Below are 22,651 nucleotides of genomic sequence, written 5' to 3' on the forward strand. Positions count from 1 at the left end.
ACACTGAAGGAAGACTGATTCCATCATTGCAATTTGTCTCATCAGAGGATGGTTATCTATGAGAGGTGGATACTTCCCGCTCTGGAAGCCCCTATTCCTATCCCTTCACTAAGCAGGAACCGAGGCAGGAACAAGAAGGGAGTTCATTTATCCATGGTTCAGGTGTTGATTCAGATTCATAAACACACAGGAGGTGGGATTCCCTTTGCCAAACCTGAAGTGAGCACAACAGAGGTGTCTGCATCGGAGCTCCTTGTCTAAGCTCCCGTTGTAATCCCTGGAGATGGAGGGTGGGAGTCAGCTGGTCACATACAAACACCTGGTGACATTGGAAGAGACAGAGGTGGTCCGAGGCATGTGCCAGTGTCTGCTTGTTCTGACGGAGCAACTATGACGCCCAAAACCTTCTTGAGTCTGAGGTGGGGGCGAGTGGGGAATTCCCTTGGCCATCTGAAATGACCCTAGATGCCTAGTGCAGCTAGAGCTCCACTCATGATGAAGCTGAGACACAAGCAGATCTGTACAATGCAAACAGTGAATGCAATTCAGTGCAGATAGTAGATTCAGTGACATAAGGATAGGCCATAGGCAGGGCTGTGTCCAATGCCTGTGATGTCCAGCACAATCCCAGGTCTCTAGCAAATACAGCATGGGACCTACAGAAAAGGCATGTCCTTTTGCAGTGGTTGCTGTGAAAGCACCCCAGGGCCGCTCAGGTTTCCAACCAGTGCCCAAACAACTGAATCCCACCACTGCCTTTAGGCCAAGTCCATCCCATCTACATCCAACAGTGTTGCATAGATGGGAGGCACATCACACCAAGGTCTCTGCTCTAGTCTCTGCACTCTCAAACACTTCCAGCTTTTCTCTCCATGAACAACTTCTCACTCCCAGATCATGTGAACAGGGAATTTGCTAGTGGTGTCCACAGGTTGGTTGGATCACAGGACATCCAGGCCCAGGGAATTTTTCAGTGGCACATGTTCTGCCTGGAGATTGGTTCACCTCTGTCACAGACCCCAAGGTGCTACAAGTCAGCTCAGGCAGCAAACCCCTCTCCTGGCATCCCTGTACAGCCCAGTTCTGTTTCTTGCTGGCCTTGGGCACTGCAGGCTTTGCCCTCTCAGTGGGAACCTCCTTGCACCATGACATTGCCACCTGCTGTCTATGCCAGCATGGCTCTGCTCTGAAGTGGGGCCATTGCACACACACTGTCTTTGGCTCTTGGTAACAGCTTTCACCACAACCAGTCCCCTCTCTGTGCCACAGCTGATGCTTTTCAGCCCAAATATATTCAAATGTATGCAGCCTGGGGTAGAGACAGGAGCAGATGGAACTGCACAAGCTGTCACAGGACTGAAACATCATTGGAATGACTGAGATGTGGTGGTATCACTCACATGACTGGAGAGCAATGCTTGTAGGGTACAATGTCTTCAGGAGAGACTGTCAGAGAAGATGAGGAGGGAGGATGTCTTTTGTGTGAAGGGGCAGCTCAGATGTGCGCAGCGCTTCCATGGGAGAGGCAAGGGTTTGGGTGAGTGCTTGTGGGTGAGCATCACAGTAGGGGTGACATCATGGTGGGAGCTACAGACCACCTAATGAGGGTAGGGAGGTGGATGCAGTTTCCTTTAAGCAACCTGAGCAAGTCTGTGGATCACAGGCCCTGTTTGTTGTTGGGGGGGCTTTAATCCCCCTGACATGAACTGGAAGGGCAAACAGCAGAGTGCAAGCAGGCCAGGAGGTTTCTGGAGGGCATCAGGGACAACTTCTTCACACAGCAGCCAGATGGGCCGATGTGGGTGATGCTTTCTTGTATCTGGAAATTTCAAACAAGGAGGAATGGATCAGGGATGGGATAGCAGGAGAAAGGCAGTTATTACATCCATCTTCCAGAAAGGCCACAAGGGCAACCTGGGGAGTTGCAGGCAGTTCAGCCTCCCTTTGGTGAGGAGTGAGTCATGCAGTGAATCCTCTCAGATCACATTTCTGGGCACATGAAGGGACAGAAACCTCTTGAGGTCCCTTCCACCCTGAAGGAGTCCATGATTCTTCCCACTCTCCATCTTTGCTTGTTGATGTCAGGGAAAGCACTCAGGTGCCCTGTGACAGTGGAAGCAGGCAAGCTTTCTTGTCCTCCTCCAGTCAGAATTGTTCAGATGCAGGGCTTCTTGGCAGGAATCCCCAAGACAGCCCTGATCAATCCTTGGCTTCACTTTTAATTTCCTTGTTTTTTTCTTCCATCCCTCCTGAGTCTGTTTCTTTTACCATTCTGATCCCGTCCCATACAGCACACCCCACCCCTGCTCACCCTTACCTCATTGGCACTGGATGGTTTCTTTATTTGTTTGTTTTATTTTGTTTTATTTTGACACAGAGGAGCTTCAGGCCTGAAGGAACTTGAGAAATTCGGGTGATTTGGACAACAAATATCTCCTGAAGATTAACAAGAAAAGCGTCAAGTCCTGTGCCTAGGTGGGAATAACCCCATCCATGAGGAGAGATTGAGGGACCTGGGTTTCTTTAGCCAGGAGACAAAGGGCAGTACACTATTAGCCTGTGACTGCTCGAAGGGTGGTTTCAGAGATGATGGAGCTTTTCTTGGCAGTGGGAAAAAGCATGCGAAGGAGAAGGAGCCACAAACTGCATCTTGAGAGGTTCAGACTGGACTTCAGGTCAAAAGAATGTCACTCCTAGCATAGTGCTGAGGTGCAACAGGTCACCCAGAGGGAGCCTGTGATCAGCCCCTGGCTTTGTGCTTCAAGGAAAAGCAAGTGAGGACAGGAAGACATCAGGAGAGGTGGGGAGATTGCGGGGTGAGAGCAAGGTGGGGAAGCAGATTGGGTGTGTACAGGCTGCAGGGAAAGAGGCACAGGCGTGGGAAAACATAGCACAGCCTGTGGTGGAGATGGCCCAGGGCACTGCCAGGGCTGAAAGCTCCCAACACAGCTAGGTGTTTGTCCTTTTGGCTATGGCTGGTGTATCTGACACCGAGGCCCCCGAAAAGATGCCATTCCTTAAAGCACTGTGGCCTTGCTGCCTCCTTGTCCCTTGGGAGCCCAGCAGGTGCCCTATCATGGTCCTGCACTTAGTGTTGTGCATCTCCACACTCAAACTGCCCCCCAGGAAGAGCCCTGAGCAATGTGGGATGGAAAGCATCACCCTACCCAGGGGCTGGCTGTCAGTGCCTGGTCACTCTGCTTGATAACACACGTCAAGGTTGACTTGGCATCAAAGACACCCTCACATTGCCTTTGCCTACCTGCAATCAGCGCCTCCAACTTTCAGCTCTAATCAGCCCCTGGGGAGCCTTTGCTGGTAAGGGCCCTCAGTGGGACCCATTATTTTTCCAAGAAACTTGTGATTTGCTTCTTGAGATGTTTCTTCAGACTCCTCTCAGTATCTGAACTTCATGGGCTCAGCACCAAATACACCCAGTGGTCATTAAAATGCAAAAACCCCTAAGGAGCCATGCCTCTTTCCATAACCTTCTTCAGTTGGTCAATTCTTGTTTCACTAATTGGAAAGTTTGCAGGAGTGTATTGAAATTAGGCAGATTTCAATGAGCACCTGAAAAAAAAGATGTCTGCTGCTTAAGCATTCCTGATTCTTCAGTTTGAAGAATAAGTCATACCCACATTCCCCAATTCATACTGACCCACAGTGTCTCCTAATGAACTCTGCACATGTAGGCAAAGCAGTATACTTGATAGGACACATGTATGGAGAACCTTCCTCGCCAGCTCCCCAGCCCTGCCATTGCCCTCATCAGCCACTGGGGACTTCACATCAGTCTGGTTATAATCGAAACTTTTTCCTCTCAAGGCTGTAGCTGAATGTTACAGCTCACGTGCACCAATTCCCACCTGCTTTCCTTAGAAAACTAGTGGCAGACAGACACAGAAGGGTTTGTCTTAATAGCAAACAAGCAAATTATAATTTGGAACCATTCAACAAAAGATATAAGATGCTCGTCAACTTTATGGTAAGTCCATGCTGCCTCCAGCGAGGTCCACTGCCCACAAGGCATAACCTTCCTTGAAATGTTTTCCACAGATAGGAAAGGATAGATAGAAACACAACAAAGGAGCTGGCTAAAGAGAGAAGGAGACTGCAGAAAGACGAGACAAGCTTCAGACTCCCAGAAGTTCAGAGCAGCATATGAGTGTGATCAATTTAATCAGGACATGAGGAAATACGTGAGGGAGCACTGAGACTACCTCCACAGACTAATAGACAGAGCAGTGGAATCACAAGGTCAAGGGCAGATCGATATTTCTTCCACCAAGATTAATACCCTTCCTGAAGATTTCCAGTCTTTCATCACAGGAAAATATTGACATTAAAATTAGCCGATCATTTGAGCTGAGGAAAGTGTGCTCCTATTTTTGAAATGTTGAAAACAGTTCTTCACCTTTCCAGGCAGAGCTCAGGTGTCCAACCACAAGCACCCAGGGGCACTTGGAGAGGCCCCAGTGTCTCTGAGGGACCTGCCTGGGCCTGGCAGCCCTCACAGAGGACCTGCAGGAGACCGGAGCCCCTCGGAGCTGCAGAGGGAGGCTGGGCAGAGGGGAGCAGGCCACCTACAATGGCAACAGCCATCCATGACCCTGTGACTGCATCCAACCCCAGCTCTGAAAATCACTTTCCCTTTCAAAAAAAGAAAGAAAAGAATCTCCCCAAAAGACCAGTGTATCAAAAAAGAACCAAACAAAAAAGATAATTAGAAAAAGAAAATAAGAACACAATGATAATAAGAAAAATAAGAACACAAAGAACTTTGTAATGCTGAAAAGTCTAACAAATCTTTTTTTTTTACTTTAAATAAGTAACTAATTTCTTTCTTGTCTCTTTTTTATTGTCCTTTTCTAAAGATTTCTTCTATAATAAGGCCTACACTATTAAAAATGACAGGTTTTTTTCTCGCACAAATCCACTGCTCTCAAACCACTCCCTGCCCAGGATCTTCCTTGCCGCTCCTCAGTCTTTGCACACAGCGAGTCGCAAGATGAGATGTCGAGCTCTCACAACTGATAGAGGAAAGCAGCCTGATCAGCTTCAGTGAAAATGCTCTATTTATCGATGGCAAAAATGCACAAATCTCAACGTACCTGTGTTACAGTGATGCCTTAAAGGAGTCCCTACACATCTAGCCACAAACCCTTTTCATTCCCTGCATGGTCATGAAGCGCGACTCTATTTTAGGCAACAACAGGGATGGGAATTAGCTCACCCGATGCCAGACCCCTGCAGTGCAGATGTCTCTGGCTAACCCAGGTGTCTGGACTTCCCTTTCTAGTCAATGGAAAGAAAAAAGTTGTCCCACTGAGAGGTCTTGAGATGCTTCTCCTGGTGACCAGCCAATGCTCCAGAAACGTTCCCATAGTTCCTGGGTCACATTGCCCAGCGCCACATGGCAACACAGCTACACAGGGCATCTCAGGCAGCAGTGGCCTCTATATGTGTCTATAAGAGCCTGAATGTAAAGTTCTTGTCATTGGGTGAAATCTATGCAAAAAATAGCTCTATGCAAGAACTGAAAAAAATATTTTTTTTCAGATCTTCCAACATTCTTTATCAATTCTAATGAACATTTTCTTTCTCTTTTATTGGCAGCCCCATATGCATGCACTACAGAAATCACTCTATGTGAGTTTATATGTTTACCTAGATATATATGTTATTCTTCATGAGATGTTTCCTGCCAACACTCTGAATGGAGAAACTTGGTCCTGAGAAACTACTGTATTCAAACTGACGTCTCCTCTCTCTTCTTCTGCCTTCCTGTGCTCTCTTCCTCTGCCTAGTCTGTCTTTACAGAGGCCTCATGGTCCCTCTGCCCTCCAGGGAAGTCTCCTGTGGGATCCTGCAAAGCAGATCCTGAAGGAGCCGAAACACCTACCAGAATGTCACCCAGACTGCTGTGTCCTCTTATCCTTACTACAAGGTCTCAACTGGCTCATCACCTGCTCCAAGGCAAAGCCCTGTGCACTCCAGCCACCCCTTTACCCAGAGCACACCTGCACCTCCTCACCATCCCATCCTGCCTTCCCCGGGAGCCCAGTTTCTCCCTGCCATGTGAGCTGTCCCACCATGTGTGTGTAATTCCACAGGAATAGGGGAGAGGGAGGTGCCAGTAAAGGGGACATGACTGGGATGTTGAATGTGGGGCCCAGAAGAGAGGACGACTCAGAAGAGGGGCAGGACAGAAAATCATAGAAGTGACACCTGTGCAGTGTTGATGGTGAGGTCACTTCTTGTACAGGAACCTCATGGGCTGGGTTCTGGTAGGAGCCAGTCTGAGGAAAAGAAGAGAATCGCACCACCACTCATCCCACCACCAGAGATGATATACGGGCAGGAGGATGGGGAGAGGCAGGCAAAGTGGACATGGCTGCAGTGTTGATTGTGAGGTCACTTCCACTGCAGCAGCCTGACTGGCCCTCAGCAGATGTGCTGGCCAGCAGGCTTTGGGATGTCACCCAGCGCCTCAGAGAGTCCACCCAGCAGAAATGACTGCCCTAGGGAGGGGAAGGGATGAAGCAGGTGACAGGGACCCATCTGTGCAGTGACTGCGAGGGCACCTCTGCTGCAGCCACCCCACCAGTCCACAGCGGGCAGGCAGGCAGGCATGGCTCATGGCCACCCTGCTCAGTACTAGCCCTCTGCAGCAGACCTGCCACCAAGCAGCACACAGATCCTCACCTAGGCCTCTTCGACACCAGCATGCTGCTCCTGTGGCCCAGAGACACCATGGACATTATCTGGAGGCTTCTCTGGCAGATCAATGTTTCCAAAGTAGCACGTGATGTATTATTACCAGCCATAAGGGTTTTTTTATAGTGTGATACCACTAAGAAATCATTCTGCAGGCTCCAATGTACACTTCGATGACGGGTGCGTGAGCTGAACTGTGCAAGGCCTGCTGGGACAACCTTGTACCACACTAGAAGGAACTGACCCTCACTTCCTTTTCTCCACACCTCACTGCCAAGAGGGGACCTTTGTCCACATTAGCCTCAGATCCACACTTGCGATTTCATCTCAGAGGGGCTTCACTTGCAAAGAAGAGACCACAAGTTAGCTAATGCCCAGGCTGTGCCTGAGCTGATCAGGCAGGAGCTTCAGAACCTGCAGGCCTCACCCAGCTCAGGGACACAGTGCAAAACATGCTCAGCTGAGTTGGACACCTGACCTGTCAGGTAGAAATGACTGCCTTAGAGAAGAGAGGAGCATGTGGAAAGGTGAGGGACATCATTCTGAGGGGGCTTGCAAGTTATCTGCATAAAACACCTTCAGCTTTGCAAGCTGATTCTCAGCTATGACGCATGAAGTATTTCCTGCTGACTTGCAGGCAAGTGCTGGAGCATCACTACTCGCTGTAGTCACTGCACATCTGGGAGAAGTGGTTTCAAAGGCCAACTATTTTCTGAAGATATATTTTGTCTTTGGAAGTTTCCCTTATTTTGCCCATTTCAAAAGCTAATGACTGTGGCACTGCCGCTTGAAAGGGCGCCTCTGATTGCTGCACCTTGGCAAGACCATTTCCTTGTTAACTGTGTGGGTAGAAAAAGTCCCAGGTGATGGAAACTGCTCTCTGTGGCCTCCTGCTGGATGTCAGCCCCTGCATGTCTTGTGTCAGAGCCCAGGGGATGGTGCAGGGTTCAGGGTGCAGCAGGGAGCCCCAAAACAGCAAGGCCTTCAGCACAAAAAGCTCAAGACCCTCTCCAGAATTCACTGGATTGGAGGGGGGTTAATCGGATGGTTAAGTAAGGGCTAATTGGGGGATACTACTGCATTATAAGCAAAGAGTTTCTAGGGTCCTGCCACATGAGAAGAAAAGAGTGTCTGCACCAATTATGTATATGGGTAGTATCCCCATTAGCCTTTGCTCATAGGAAAGAGAGGCAACTGCCATGCCTCTAGCCTAAAAAACTTGCCTGCTATGCCTAAAAAAAATCTTGTTTTTGGACAGATCCCAGAAGTGTTAATGTCAAGAATCTCCAACAAGGAACCCTTTCTGAAAGATGACCTCTTCTACTCCAAATACTCTAAGCTGCATATTTCTATGTATTTCACAGCATATGTGGGATATCTGGCTGCACATCCTGAAAAGAGCTTTGGAAACTCAAGGCCTCAACCTCAGCACACACAAGGCAGCAGGCTGCCAGCAACCTTGGCTCACACCACCAGGGCAGCCTGGGCCCTGTGAGCCAAGGCACCTCCTCACCTCGCAGTGCTCCCTAGCTCCCCAGCCTGGCAGGGCTCCCCACGCACAGCACTGCTCTCTCCAGACAGCTCTTCCTGCATGCAGCACCAACACACTGGGGCCACCGCCTGTCCCCACCACAGGCCACCCCACCACTGGCACATGGTGGTGATGTGTGACTCCTATTTTATGCCCTGACAAATTGAGACATGGAGAAGGACTGCCTTCCAGTACATGAGGGGAAATCTCTCTGCTTTCTTCCTGGGTGCCGCATCTCCATGGTGGTGACCTGCTGAGCCCCCAGACGACACAAGCTGAGGTCACAGTGAGATGTGCTGCATCACAGGGAGGTCTCTTTGGTGCTTCCCTGCAATGCCCAGGCACTGCTGGGCACTGCTCACATGCTCCCCACCTCTGCCCTTCAGAGCTGCTCCACAGCATGGAGTGGGGACAGGAGGCAGCGGGACGATGCTGGGGCCCCTCACTGACAGGCAGAGGAGCAGGGACATGTTGGAGAGGAGTTTTACGGTAATGAGACGATAAGAGTGCCCTTCTTCCCCGGATGGACAGGTGAGCTGAGGGCAAGAGGGCAAGTGAGATAGATGGAGGACTGCTGGACTGAGACCATCACCCTGGACCACAGTTCCTTGTTCCAAATGCTCCTGCAGCTCTCCACCAAGGGGAAGGGCTTCGGGAGCTCCTTCCTGAGGTGTTGCACACAGAGTGCTAATTCCAAAAATGGCTGTGGGTCCTGGGATGTGGGGGTGACTGGACAGTGCTGGGGGCTGCCACAAGAGCTCTGCCTGAGGGTCCCGCCTGGCTCAGGGAACAATGTGGCAGCCAGGAATTCTGGGTCCTGGGGCTGTGGCTGCCCTGAGCACCATGGCTCTTCTGGGGCCAGCTCCATCCCCTCATGGCAGGGAGAAATCCAGGTCGAGGTATCCCTGGGAGTGGGTCCCCCTTTGGGATCTGTCTCTGGCAGGAAAGGGGTCCTGTGTCCTGGAGGTTGGGGTGTCCTGCAGCTCCTGTGGGGCTTTCAAGAGCCTGCTGGAAATGCCGATGTTGGAAATGGTTCCTTCACTTGTAATAACCCCAAGGTGTCTACTTGTTTGGGAGAACCTCTCTTCCTTCCCCCTGCATCATTTTATGCTTTCAATTTGGCAGAGCATGGTTTGGGCTCAGAGATGTTGTCCTCAGATGGCCACAGACCCTGTTCCTCTGCAAATGGGAGTCAAAACTCTGCACCCAAAAGAAAGCCTGTTTGGGGAAGCAGCTTGGAAACAGGTGGGGGTGCCATCGCCACCCCACAAGTCCCTGCTGACACCAAGCATTTTCCTCTGAGCCGTGGGGGGCAGTGCTGGGGGGAGTCCAGCAGGGCCACCTGCCCCAGCCCCCTCCCAGCCACACACCTCTACTGCCCAGCACCGGCAGGCCCACAGCTGCTCTGCCCTGGCTGCCCTGTGCCCCCACGACTCCTCAGTCCTCCAGAGCAACCCCCAGGACCCAGCCCGGCCCCACAGAGAGCAGTCCCTGCCTGGCCGCGGCCCAGCCCTGCTGGGTGCAGTGCGAGGGCTGCCGAACTCCGGGGCTGCCGGGGCCCCAGGGGTGACAGGCCTCTGCCCTGCCCTGCACTGGGGGCAGCAGGACGCTGCCCGCTGGCTCTGGTGCCCCAGCCATGCCCAGGGCCCCCACGACAGCACCAGGGCCGGGACCAGCACAGGTCCTGGGGGGGGGGGGGGGCTGCTCCCCCGCACCTGGCACAGCCCCTGGCGCAGGGCAGCCAGGAGCCCTGCAGGGCCCCTGAGGCAGAGCCTAGCCCCGGCAGGGCAGCAGCCATGCCCCAGGGCCTGGCACTGCCCAGGCACACCGGGCAGCGCTGCCCCCAGGCCCTGCGACGCATCGCGCTGCCCTGCGCTGCCGCCCACAACATGGCGCCTCACCGTGGGGGAGGGGGAGGGGGCTGCCTGGGGGATCACACAGGGCTGCAGTGTTGCCATAGCGTCGCCCCCAGTGCTGCCCTCCTATTGGCTGGAAAGGGGAGGAGGCTGGAGCAGGGTTTGACTGACGGCTCTGTCAGCCAATCAGAGTGTGGCATGTGGAAAAACAGCCATGAAAGGAGAGCAGGAGCCAAGCTGGAGGGAGGGAGCAGGTGAGAGCGGGTGTGAGCGGGGCTGGTGGGGCTGTGGGTGCCTTCAGCTGCTGGCAGGTGCCCTTCCACTGGGGCGGGGGCAGTGGTGCTGGCCCCGGGGCTGCTTTCCTGCAGGAGCTGCAGCAGGGGCTGGTGGGGCTGTGAGTACGGCAAGGAGCGACTGGGGACAGAGCGGGCAGCTGCCCTGCAGCCAGACGTGGCGGCCTGCCCCGAGCAGCTGGGCCGGGGCGGCTGCTGGGGTTGGGGGCAGGAAGCTTTGCCCCTGCCGGGGGTCGGAGATCCATTTGAAAGCGTTTCCCTGAGCTGCTGCTGCCACCACAGCCCCCAGGTGCTGCTCCGAGCTGCGTTTGGGAGCTGCTGGGCAAAGCGTGAGCAGGCTGCTGGTGTCCTCGCGAGGGGCCCTTCCCAATGGTGTCTTTTGTTCTGAAAACGGCATTTCTGAGTGGCTCTGAGAGTCCTGGAGGTGGGAAGTGAGCAGGCCCCAGGCTGTGAGTGGCTGTTCAGAGGCAGTGCCTGTTGCAAGGCCTTGGATGCCTAGAAGGGAATGGAAGGGCTGGAGAGTTGGGCTTTGTGTGTTGTGGGGTGCTTGGGGTGCCCTGTGTGCTGCCATGTGTGGTGCTGTGGCCTGTGTGCCGCTGATGCAGAGGTGGGTGTTGGCTGCCAACCCTCTGTGAGGTGCAGGGATAGCGGCGTGTTACAGTGCAGGGTGCCCTGTGGTGGAGCCAGGTGGTGGCCCCAGTGTTTTGCTGCTCAGCATGGTTGGAGGTGGCTGGAGAGAGCAGTGCTCTGCTCCCAGAGCCCAGCCTGCCATCACGGTGTCCTTCTGGGAGACCTGGGTGAGGACTGTTGGTGACCGTGTTGCCTCCTTGGAGCATCGTGGTGTGAGTCAGGGCTGCTCGCAGTTTGGTGGTTTCTGTCAGCTGAGGTCCAGGCTTGCAGTTTCGGAAGGTCTTGATGCTTCCGTGAGTCTTTGGGATGTTACTGACTCCCCTGGAAAAACTTATCTTCTCCCTCCTTAAAGGCTTTCTGTTGCAGCTGGACCCTCATTGCATCTTCCCATCTCAGACCCTAATCCACTCCAATCCCTCAGAGAGACGGGTATTTAATCAAAGCAGTCAGAGGCATTTCTCCACTTTGTGCCTGCCCAGACCCTTGCAGACAGGGGAGATGCCACCTCACAAGAAGTCAGGCCTCTGAGGGTGATGGGTGGCTCTGAGACACCTGTCCTTGGTGAGCGATGGAGGTGGCATCTCCAAAGCTGCTGCTGCCTTTGGCAAGAGTCTCAGAAGAGCAGATTCCTTGAGTCTGCAATGGGGGAGACATGTGGAGGTAAGGATCCAACACCCTGCTCAAGGCAGGTCTCAGTAGATGAGGTGTCTTGGGTCCTTTTCCAGGGAAGTTTTGATCAGGCTCTCACCAATACAGCTCAGCACAGAGGGGAGACATTTGCCCCTGCCTGCTGAGACTCTGTAAGGCCAGCAGAACTGACAGTAGCACACTGATTCTTTCTTTCTTTCTAGGTTGCTCCACTCCTGGAGGTTCCCAGTGCAGTCCTGGAACCCCTGAGGGTGGAGGCAGGATTCCAGGGCGTGTCCCTGCAGCTGTCAACATCTTTGCCAACATCGTGAGCCCTCTGTGAAAGCAGCTGCAAGTGGATGAGAAGAGGCTACGTATGGATGCAAAGGCTTCCATAAATGCGCCTGGCTTCCGTGGGTGACTTGGGGTGTGGGTTCACCTCCTGGTACCTCTGCTGTGCTGCAAATTCCGCGTCCCACAACTGCTGTTACTGCCAGCCTGCCCACCAAATGCTATTGTATCCCCTCCTTTTCCTAGATGATTGTGGTGCCATATAGGACGAGTGCAAGACCCTTATAATAAATGCCAACATGTCTTGAGTGCCTTTGTGTGAGGACCGTAAAGCCTCCGTAGCTTGACCTGAGGAAGTCTGACAGCTCTTGGGCTCGTGGCTCTGCAAGGGGTGAAGATGTGCCCAAGGCCGGGTTGCCCGTGGCACCCAGCCCTCAGTGCTCTGTGAAGCCAGCTGTGGAGCCCAGACTGCTGCTGCAGAGCCTGCACAGCCAGGACAGCTGGCATTTCAGCAGACCTCCAGGCTGGGGCTGTCTCATTGCTAGGGCCTCATGTCAAAGCCTCTGCAACCTTTTTCCCTTCTGCGGGGCTCCTTGTCCAAGTAAGTAAAGGAAAGGACCCAAGGTTCCTTTGCGCTCAGGAGGCCTTCTGGACTCTCTACTGTTTCTACACTGTATCTGTATCTTTTGTATTACTAAAGAAAATCCCCATCCCTGCCATCCCTAGGTGGAGGTTCCTGAGGGGATGGAGGTGGGAAGCAGCAGCCTGCTGTGCCCAAAGAAAGCAGGATCCTTCCCTCTGAAAAGAGCAGCATCTCCCAAGGAGCCAGCTCTGTCCCCGATCTTGTGCTGCTCATTTGCACAGGCCTTGTGAGCCTATAGTGCCTTGGCCAACTTGTGGTGTCACCGCAAGAGCTTTGCTGTGTGTCTGGGTTGAGGAGCCAAGGGAAGGCAGCGAGCAGAGCAGTGGCTGGGGAGTGTGGGAGAGGCGAGTGTCCTGCATCCATCTCTTCTTGGTGGCACCTGGTTGTATCAAGCAGAAGAGGCAGCTCTGTGGGACAGAGACAGTGTGTTTGTAGAGTAGGGGGCAGAGCAGAGGTCTGGCATCAGGTTGATGCCTGGTGCAGTGCTGGCCAGTGTCAGCAACCCTTTGCAGTGCAGCTGCTCCCTCAGCTGGTCTCTGTCCCTAGAAATGCACCAGAAATGGAAGTGGCATGCTGCTGTCATTGTGCAGGTGCTGCAGTGCAAAGGCTCCCACCTCGGGCTGGATGGCACTAAAGGAAAAGCAAGACCAATTGTTCCCTTTTGTGATTTGTGTGCAGGGTGACAGAGTGGAGCTGTCGCATGACCTGGAGAGAGTCTTGCCAGGAGATGAAAGGTGTTTGCAGAAGACTGTTCTGTACAGAGTGATAACAGCTTAATCAAGGGACATGCAAGTGGCCCAGGTGAGCTTCTCCTCTCCTCTCTCTTCAGCCTCAGTACCTGACAGACCAGCTCGATGCATATTGCTGATGTTCGTGTTTGTGAAGTCATTCGGGCTCAGTATCTCCTAGGCCACCAGCAGACACACTGCTTCTTTTTGTACAGTGCAGGAGCACTTGGTAGAGCAGCAGTATGGAGATGAGTGTTGTTTGTGCTTCTGGGGATGGTGTGCCTCAGTCCGTGCTAGGCCAGCAGCATGCACGTGGCTTCAAGGCAGACTGTGAGGTCACTTTTGTTTCAGTATTGAGAGGCCAGTGGTGGGCACAAGGCCGCTGTTTGTGGTTGTGAGGTCATTCTTGCCTTCCTATATAACAGGCCAGCAGATGGCATGTGGCTTTGCTGAAGCCTGTGAAGTCACTACTTCCTCGGAATGGGATAGTCAAGCAGCAAGCAACATCCTTTGATACACACTGTTAGGCCACTTCTGCATCTAGAAACAACAGCCAACAAGGAAACACTATATCACTGTTTGCGATCCTGAGGTTATTTGTGCCTCAGTGCCTGCTAGGCCAGTGCTAGGTGCGTGGCTGCTGTTTGTGGTTGTGAGGTCACTTGTGGCTCAGTGCCTGCTAGGCCACTGCTAGGTGCGTGGCTGCTGTTTGTGGTTGTGAGGTCAGTGGTGGCTCAGTGCCTGCTAGGCCAGTGCTAGGTGCGTGGCTGCTGTTTGTGGTTGTGAGGTCAGTGGTGGCTCAGTGCCTGCTAGGCCAGTGCTAGGTGCGTGGCTGCTGTTTGTGGTTGTGAGGTCAGTGGTGGCTCAGTGCCTGCTAGGCCAGTGCTAGGTGCGTGGGTGCTGTTTGTGGTTGTGAGGTCAGTGGTGGCTCAGTGCCTGCTAGGCCAGTGATGGGTGCGTGGGTGCTGTTTGTGGTTGTGAGGTCAGTGGTGGCTCAGTGCCTGCTAGGCCAGTGGTAGGTGCGTGGGTGTTGTTTGTGGTTGTGAGGTCATATCGGAGTGGGAGACGGACCCGGAGTAACGATTGAGTCTCAGTATGAATATGATCGTTCTCTCTTTATTCAAGTTCTTACAGAGTGTATATAGACAGGCAATGAGCATGTGCTAGCAACAGCTATATGATTGGCTTACAGTCTCTGTTCATGCGCCTTAAAGCGAATACATGATTGGTGCAAAGTTGCTGTTCATGTGGAGGGGCTTGTCGGCCCCCTCCTTGACTTGTTTACCACTACTTGCCTTCCCCTTCTGTAATGGTCTAGGAATGCTCAAGGACAGTTCACATAGCCGCGGGATCCTCCCTTCATCATGAAGGCAGGATTGCTCACTTCTAAGAGGTCATGCCCCTTTTCACTTAACCATTCTTCCACAATTCCCCCTTCTTGTCTTTGAGCAATCCAGGCTTGGTTCACTACTTTCAGCAGAGCTTTCTTAATACAGCTTAATACTACACATAAACACAAACCTATAACTACAAGGATTATTAATATGCGTAAGCCTTCAGTAAGCAACCCTATTAGCCACTGTGGTAGATTTCCAAACAGGTTAGTTAGCCATTCGCCTAATAGCCCATGTTTCTGACGGATTTTACTTGCGTGCTCCTTCAACCATTGCAATTGTTTGTGAATGGATTCACTATGATCAGACAAATTCATGCAGCACATACCTTCAAAATCCTCACAACCATGACCTTGAGCTAATAACAAAAATCAATTGCAGCTCTATTTTGCAGAACAGCATGTCGCAGGCTACCTTGGTCCTCTAATAGGCTCTCTATTACCTCAGTGGTGACGTTAGCTTGCTTCTCTGCCCAACAAGCCAAGTGTCCTATTTGGTGTAAGGCGTTGCCTGCTGTTGCCCCAGGCACAAAGAGTTAGCTCTTTCAGTAGGACTGAGTAGGGTAACCTTATCATTACAATCTGGTGAAAGCCCTACGGCCGCCCGTTTACTACGGGTGGCGCTCCTGTTCCCTGTTATATTTTTCCACCATTATTTTCCTTTTTTTTTTCTTTTTCTCTCTCTCTTTTTTTTTTTTTTTACTTGTACCAATTTTTTATTTAGCTTTAAGGAATTTGACTTTGCTGTATAATGCAGTTATTAGGTGGCAGTTACCAACCACTATAGGAGTGCATGTATAGTGTGACAGTGACAGGGAAGTTGAGCAGAATTTTTCTTAGATTTTACTCCACATTTTGAAAGGTAGCAATTCAAATTAAGGCTTAGTTTGCTAGTGTTTGGCATAACCGTTCCACATCTCATAGGTGACAGTTTGTTTCTGGGAGGAAAGTTCAATACTGTGCAAAATGGTAGCAGGAACAATGTCAGACACTAATAATGTAGAGTGGCCAGCACATTTATGCTATTCTGATGGAGCCTGCTGTAATTGGCCTCCTGACTCTGAAGGACACTAAAGAGGAAAAGAGCGCTTACAATCTATGCAATGCCAAGCTAGGTTGAGTATCTGGAGCTCTGAATGCTGAAAGGGAGCGTATCAGTTTTACACAAGACACTTATGCTCCAGCTCTACTGAGTGAAGTAGAACTGGATACAGTGAACCTCCTTTACTATTAGGTATGCTTTGGATTTTTCCTGAATGTGATTATCTACTATGGATTCTTGAACGGGCAAAACTCAAAGGAAGCATGCTCATCTTTCTGGAAAGTACTGGAAAAGACACATTCATTGCCTGAAGTTAATAAAACAGTGCTTGATTTTCTCCTCTCACATGCCTACACGCCTAGATTTCTTTGCATTAAGTAAGGTCCAAAAAAAAAAAAAAAAAAAAAAGGTATGGCCTCTTGCACTGCAGGAATGGTTCAAGCAAACTCAGAGTTAAGCTAATTTAGCCAAAATCAAAACACAAAAGTACCAAGTGCAAGGAAAGGTTGGTAAGTTGTCAAAATCTCTACAGTACAAGGCAAGCCATTTCAACTTCACTATGAAGTTGTACTAAGCTTTTAGTGGTCAGACACCTCTGAGAATCTTTATTAACATCAACTTTCTTGTTTTCTTGTTTTCTTGGTGTCTTGTTGTTTTCTTGGTGTCTTGTTGTTTTCTTGGTGTCTTGTTGTTTTCTTGGTGTCTTGTTGTTTTCCTTTTGCGGTGGGGGGTGTTCCCTGCCAGGTCCTGTCACCACATATCAAAAAGACGTCTGGCGGCAAGGCTTTTGGGGTACCATTGTTCCAAATTGGGGTCCTAATCCAGTCCAACCTCCCCCATAGGTTGAGATGGTGGTACGAGCTTGTTGCAAAATTTTCCAGTCATGTGGCTCCCATTTCCCTTGGCCATTCTGTTGTATCACAGGGAATGCCAACGCTGTGGGACCCTCAGCCCCTCCGAGAGGTTTCCATTGTCCTTCTATAATGGCATCTTTGATAACGCCGCTCCAACGCATAGGTACGGGAGGCGCAGTCGCGGATGGTGTAGAGGGGCTCAGGAAGCATGGAGGAACGCTTCTCCTCTTGTGCTTTGTCTGCAGCTCCAATTCCTCAAGGCGCTTTAAAACTGTTTGCAATATTTTTGCAGTGACATCTGGGGCTGTTTGCAATATTTTTGCAGTGACATCTGGGGCTGGCGGCGACTTTGCCCTGGCGACTGGGGTGGTATCACCAGAGGACTCGCTGAAGGATGGCAGTGGGGGGTGCAACGACGGTGTGGCGGGCGGTGGAAGAGGAGGGGCAGAAGGAGGAGGCCGGTACCTCTCTCCGCCCAAGTCTATGAGGTCGGCAGGAGGCACGGCCTCCGCCCCTTTCGGGACCTCCTCCAGGCGCACTTCCGCTTTTGCTTCAGAGCTTGCACCGGCCTTTCCCGTAGAAACTTCCGCTTTTTCAGATGCCTGTTCAGGCTCTGGTAGCACTACTTTCCCTGCTCCCGGGGAGTCGCGACCCTCCCCTTTCTTCCGCAGCTCGTCAACACTTTTACAGATAGTCCCAGACATACCCCTTACGGGAGGCAGTCCGAGGAGCCGTGCGACAGGTCCCGGCTTATTTCGGGGCTTATCGGCAGGGACCCCCAGACCCAGCATTTGTGCAGCTGCACAAGCTACTTCTCTCTCTGCCTTCATTGACGTTAAAGTCTCTAACACAGTGTTCCAAAGCGTACGAACGGCTTTTATCTCCTTTTCCTCCTTTTTGTCCCCCTCAATTAACTTCTGCCACATTGTTCCCCCAAAGTCTCGCCATTCCGATACGGAAAATAAAAGGTGGGTGTCAGAAAAATGACCCCAACGCCGTCCCAGTTTAATCAAGCTGTGTAACAGTTTCGCCGGTACGTCTATCCCTCTCTTAGAGAGGATTCCGGCGAGTAGCGTGGCCGCAGCGTCTGTTTCCATAGCTGCGCCTGAGAGGTGGGGCGCGACCCCACACACCAGCGTCTGCTTTGCTTCTGCCCCAAGCAGCGCCTCTCTCAGCCATGGTTTCCCACTCCCCTCCTCTAGCTGCTTACCGCAGACTCGGAGATTTTAGTTGAGCACAACCATCCTCTGCTACCAGATGTCGGAGTGGGAGACGGACCCGGAGTAATGATGAGTCTCAATGTGAGTATTATCGTTCTCCCTTTATTCAAGCTTTTACAGAGTGTATATATAGACAGGCAATAAGCATGTGCTAGCGATAGCTATATGATTGGTTTACAGCCTTCGTTCACGTGCCTAAAGCGGATATACGATCGGTGCAGGATTGCTCTTCACGCGGAGAAGTCTGTCGACACTTATCGGACCTGGCTCCGCTTAGACTTGTTTATCAGTTCGTGAATGCCTTCTTTTGTAGTGCTCAAGGCCGCTTCAAGGACTGCTCGCATAGATGTGGGATCCTCCCTCCATCGTGAAGACAGGATTGCTCACTTCTAAGAGATCATGCCCCTTTTCACTTAACTATTCTTCCACATACTACGACCTGTCCTGTCTAACAGGTTCATCAGTGACCTGGAGGATGAAACTCTCATCATGTTTGTAGATGACACTTACTCAGGAGAAAGAGTCATATATTGAGTGCTGCCATTCAGGTGGGCCTCAGCAGGCAGGAGGAATGAACTGTCAGGAAATTCAGCAAGGAGAAATGCAGGTCCTGCACCTGGGGTAGACCAACACCCTGCAGTGATACAGGCTGGGGACTGCTCAGCTGGGCAGCAGCTCTGCAGAAAAAGCACCTGGCAGTCTTTGTGGGCAGCGAGCTGAACATGAGCCAGCAGTGTGCCCTGGCAGCAAAGCAGGCCACGGCGTCTTGGGCTGCATGAACAGGAGCACAGCCAGGAGATGGAGGGAAGTGATTATCCCCCCTCTACTTAAGACTCATTAGAGCCCATCTAGATACTGTGTCCAGTTGGGGCTGCCTGTAGAAGAATGCTGTTGATCACATGGAGTGAGTCCAGTGGCAGGCCCCCAAGGTGGTTGGGGGCTGAAGCACTTTGCTGGTGAGGACAGGCTGAGGGAATGGGTTTATTCAGCACAGAGAAGGGAAGGTTTTGCAGAGGACTCATAGCAGGTCCCCAACTGAAGTTTTCCACTGATAATGAACAAGGTTTTTAAAGGAATTCATGGCAGGAGAATGAGAGGCAATGGCTATAAGCTTAAACAAGTGCAGTGAAAATGGTATATAAGCAAGAAAAATCAATGAGTATCCTGCAGCATTTGAAGTGGGGTCCAGAGGGGTTATGGACCCTCTCTTCTTGGAGGCTTGCAGTACGCAGCTGGACAAAGCCCTGAGGAATTTGGTGTGAATTCAGTGTTGATCCTGATATGAGCAGGTAGTTGAACTAGAGAGCTCCCAAGGTCCCTTCCAGCCTGAATGATTTGGTGATTTTGTCCTCTCTGGAGATAGCCACTGCAATTCTTGCAGGCAGCAAATCCTTTGCTGCACGTGGGTTAGCAGCTGACATGGCCTCCCCAGAGCCAGCCCCTCCTAGTGGTGTGAGGTTGCCCCTTGGGCCTGAAAGGTTTTCAGTTCAAGGGTTCATTATGAGTGACTGCTTGTCCAGAGTGAACCCCCTCTACAGCCTACAACACCTGTACATTACAACATGATGCCAAATGAATGTGACAAATGCAGAAAATCATGGCATGAGAGTGATTGCACTCTAACATCCATGAGGTCCTTTGCTGATTCAATAACATTCAGAAGGACTGGAAGAGCCTTAAAGCTCCTAGGCACACCTAGGTAATGTTGACTTTGTCCCTCTGGGAGGTGAGGGAGCTGTGTTTGTTCAGCCTGGAGAAGAGAAGGATTTGGGGACAACTAATAACAGCCTCCCAATGTCCACCAGGATGTCCTCAAGGAGATGGAGCCAGGCTCTTCACTGCTGTGCATGATGGAAGGATGAGGTCCAATGGCCATTAGCTGAAACAAGAGATGTTCAGGCTGTGGATAAGGAAAAACATTTGACCCATTCAGACAGACAAGCACTGAGGCAGGTTGCCCTGAGAGGCTGTGCCATCTCCATCCTCAGAGATTTTCAAGTCCTCAGTGAGTAAAGCCCTGAGAAATCTGGACCTGATAGCTGACCCTGCTGTGGGAAGGAAGTTGGGCCAGAGAGATCTTGAGGTCCCTTCTATCCTGAAAGATTCTGCATTTCCTTCCACACTGCGTCTTCTCTTTTTGACCTGAGGGAAAACCTTCAGCTTCCCTGTGACCATGGAAGTAGGTCTCCCAAAAGTATGACCAGATCAACTGCGTGTTCCTTGTCCTGCTCCGGTCAGAGTCCTTCAGGTTCCAGACTCCTTGGCAGGCACCTTCAAATAGCCTTGATTTTTCTTTTGCTTCACCTTTTACTGCATTTTTCCCTCTTTTCCACCTTCCAAGTTCTTCTCTTTTAACATCCTGATATCCTCCCATGAGGTCAGCCAACTCCTCTTTAGCCTTTTCCCATTGATCCTGGATTTGCTTTCTTTGTACATTCACTTGGCTTTTCTGAGATGCTTGGCATGGTGATCCCTACCTTTGCCAGCAGTCCCTTTAAACTAGCCTCTGAGTGCTTGAAGAGATCATGGATCTTTTCTTGGTAGTGGGAAACACCACGAGAAGGGGAAGCCAGGCTAGAACAGGAACTCACAGCTCAGTTTCAGGACAGTAAGGCAGCATACAAGAAGCAGAAGGAGAAATATGCAGCAAAGGAGGAATTCAAATAGTGTGTCCACCGAAGCAGGGATGGCGTTAGGGAAGCCAGAGCTTTCAGAGAGTAGACACTGGCAGGGGACATCAAAGGCATGAAGAAGAGCTGCTACTGCTTCAGGAATGGTAAAGAATAAAAGGAAAATGCTGGCTCCTTGCTGAAGGGAGCAGAGAATGTAGGAACAGCAGATGTAGGTAGGTCTGAGGAGCTCAATGCCTTTTTGGCTTCCGTCTTCACCAACAAGGCCTCCTGGGCTGTTGTGCCTAGAGTCAGGGCTCCAGGTGAGAAAAGCAACCAACAGTGCATGAGGGCTGAGTGAGGGATGACTTGCAAGAACTCCACCCCTACAAGTCAGTGGGATTGGAACGGCTGCACCCAAGGACACTGAGAGAGCTGGCTGCTGTCATAGCAAGGCTGCCCTCTGTCATCTTTGAGAGGTCGTGGAGATGGGGTGAGGTCCCAATAACTGCAGAAAGGCAAATGTTATATCCATCTTCAAGAAAGGCCCAGAGGGCAACCCAGTGATCGACAGGCCGTTCAGCCTCAATTGGTTGAGGAGTGTGTCATGGAGTGAGTCCACTCATTTCTGGGCACATGAGGGAGAAGAAGGTGATAGGGAAGAGGCAGCATGGATGTTCCCAGGGTAAATTGTGCCTCACCAACCTGATTGGCTTCTAGGATCACATAGCTCTATTTGTGGCTGGAGAGCAGAAAATGTCTTTCAACTTGATTTGAGCAAGGTGTTTGACACTGTCTCCCACAATATCCTTGTGGAATACAATTCAGAAATTTACCACCTAGATGGGTGGACCACCAGATGGTTGATTAGTGACATGGAAGAGGCAATACTCACTATGCTTGCTGAGGACAAAAAAACTGCAGGGGACCCCAGCCATATGCTTGAGGGCTGCTATTCAGAGGGCCCTGGACAGGCAGGAGGAATGGGCTGTCAGTACATGGAGTCCAGGGCATGAGCCACCTCCTCTGCATCCAGACCTCTGCCAGAGGAGAGGGGCATCTCTCCTGCCACAGGCCCATTTCATGCTGCCTGACAAGGGGGCTGAGAGTGATTGCCCTGCAATGTCGTTGTCTGTGAGGCAGCATGCCCAACTGGGTAAGCTGAAGGCTTTCCTAAGTCCCCCTCTGTCTCTTCCTCCTTGTCTCCTTCGGAACCAGGATCATGGTGTTGCTCCTTGTTTCCCCTCCTGTCCATGCTGCTCCTCTTCTTGCTCTTGGGACAATTTCTTTACACTGCCAGATGGGATAAGAAGCGTGATGCTTTCTTGTATCTGAAAATTTCAAAGAAGGAGGAACTGATCAGGGATGGGATAGTAAGTGTCACCCTTCTCTACTGTGACCATGAAAATGTGGATTTCCAGATCCTGAGGAGAGTGAGGAAGGGCAGGAGCAGAATACAGACCCTGGACTTGAAAAGAGCAGATTTTGGCCTCTTCAGGGGACTGGTGGTGGAACCCATGGGAGGCAGCTGTCAAGGGCCCAGGAGCTCAGGAAAGCCAGCAGGTCTTTAAGGACAGCACATGTAAAGCCCAAGGATGGACCAACCTGATGCTCAGTAAAACTAGCAGATATCTCAGGGGACCCACTTGGCTAAACAGGGACCTCACACCTTAGCTCCAGCGTGATAGGGCAGCATAGAGAAGGGGGAAGAAGAGAGAGGCAAAGGAGGCATTTAGAAATATTGTCCAGGGTCATAGGCTTGGTGTTAGGGAAGGAAAAGCTCCCCTAGCACTGACACTTGCAGGGGATGTCAAGGGCATGAAGATGAGCTGCTATTGCTTCAAGTAAGAATCAAAGAATAGAAAGGAAAATGTGGCCTCACTGCTAAATGGGAAGGGAATCTTGTAGCAGCAGATGCAGATAGGTCTGAGCAACTCAACCCCTTACTAGCTTCCGTTTCCACGAGCAAGGTCTCCCGGGCTGTTGTGACTTGAGTCAGGACTCCAGAGGAGAAGAGCAGCCAACATTGGACGAGGTTCGTGAGGGATTACTTGTGAGAACTCAGACGATACAAGTCAATGAGGTTGGATGGACTGCAGTCAAGGATGCTGTGAGAGCTTTGTGCTGTCCCTGCAAGGCCACTCGCTATCATCTTTGAAAGGTTGTGCAGATGGGGTGAAGTCCCAATGACTGCAGAAAGGCAATTGTTACATCCAT

This window comes from Apteryx mantelli, chromosome 11 (assembly GCF_036417845.1).
Source record: "Apteryx mantelli isolate bAptMan1 chromosome 11, bAptMan1.hap1, whole genome shotgun sequence".
In the NCBI taxonomy this organism is placed as follows: Eukaryota; Metazoa; Chordata; class Aves; order Apterygiformes; family Apterygidae; genus Apteryx; species Apteryx mantelli.